This window comes from Myotis davidii, unplaced genomic scaffold, assembly GCF_000327345.1.
Source record: "Myotis davidii unplaced genomic scaffold, ASM32734v1 scaffold176, whole genome shotgun sequence".
Classification (NCBI taxonomy): domain Eukaryota; kingdom Metazoa; phylum Chordata; class Mammalia; order Chiroptera; family Vespertilionidae; genus Myotis; species Myotis davidii.
Genome location: NW_006287911.1, coordinates 299151 through 300075, shown reverse-complemented (window position 1 = coordinate 300075; position 925 = coordinate 299151). Strand labels below are relative to the sequence as shown.

Below are 925 nucleotides of genomic sequence, written 5' to 3'. Positions count from 1 at the left end.
GACCGGATCTGTGACCCTGCCAGACGGGGGGCAGCGCTTGAGGCTGTCCACGGTCTGGGACCCGGATCCATGACCTGTTGGGCAGGGGCAGCGTTTGAGGCTGTCCGCAGGACCAAGACACAGATCTGTGACCCAGCCGGGAAGGGGGCAGCACTTGAGGCTGTTCACGGTCTGGGACCTGGATCCATGACCTGGCGGGCGGGGGACAGCGCTTGAGGCTGTCCGTGGGACCAAAACACAGATCTGTGACCCTGCCGGGCGGTAGGCAGCGCTTGAGGCTGTCTGCGGTCTGGGACCCGGATCCGTGACCTGGCGGGCTGGGGGCAGCACTTGAGGGGTGGGGGCAGCACTTGAGGCTGTCCGCGGGACCAAGACACGGATCTGTGACCCTGCCGGGTGGGGGGCAGCGTTTGAGGCTGTCCGTGGGACCAAAACACAGATCTGTGACCCTGCCGGGCGGTAGGCAGCACTTGAGGCTGTCTGCGGCCTGGGACCCGGATCCATGACCTGGCGTGCGGGAGGCAGCGCTTGAGGCTGTCCGCGGTCTGGGACCTCGATCCGTGACCTGGCGGGCTGGGGGCAGCACTTGAGGTTTTCCACGGGACCAAGACACGTATCTGTGACCCTGGCAGGCGGGGGCAGTGCTTGAGGCTGTCCATGGTCCCAGGACCTGGATCTGTGACCCTGCTGGGCCAGGGGCAGTGCTTGAGGCTGTCTGCAGTCGCGGAACCCGGATCCGTGACTCTTCCCGGTGGGGTGGCAGCTAGCACAGGGGCGGATCGGCCAGGGTTGGGCAGGGCAGGACGCCTGGCTTCCACCCAGCATCAGTCACTTTGGGCAGGAGAGCAGTGCAGAGAGCCTGTGGACAGGGGAGGCAGGCCAGCGGAGGGCGGCCTGTACTCCCTACATGGCGGTGGGGACAGCT

General features: G+C 66.6%; 1 protein-coding gene across 1 annotated transcript in view; it reads right to left on the bottom strand.

The window, feature by feature from the left end:
• RALGAPA1 (Ral GTPase activating protein catalytic alpha subunit 1) overlaps positions 1–925 on the bottom strand; it is a gene marked incomplete at its 5' end in the record, with an annotated part of 288956 nt that overhangs the window by 122980 nt on the left and 165051 nt on the right. The window lies entirely within an intron of this gene.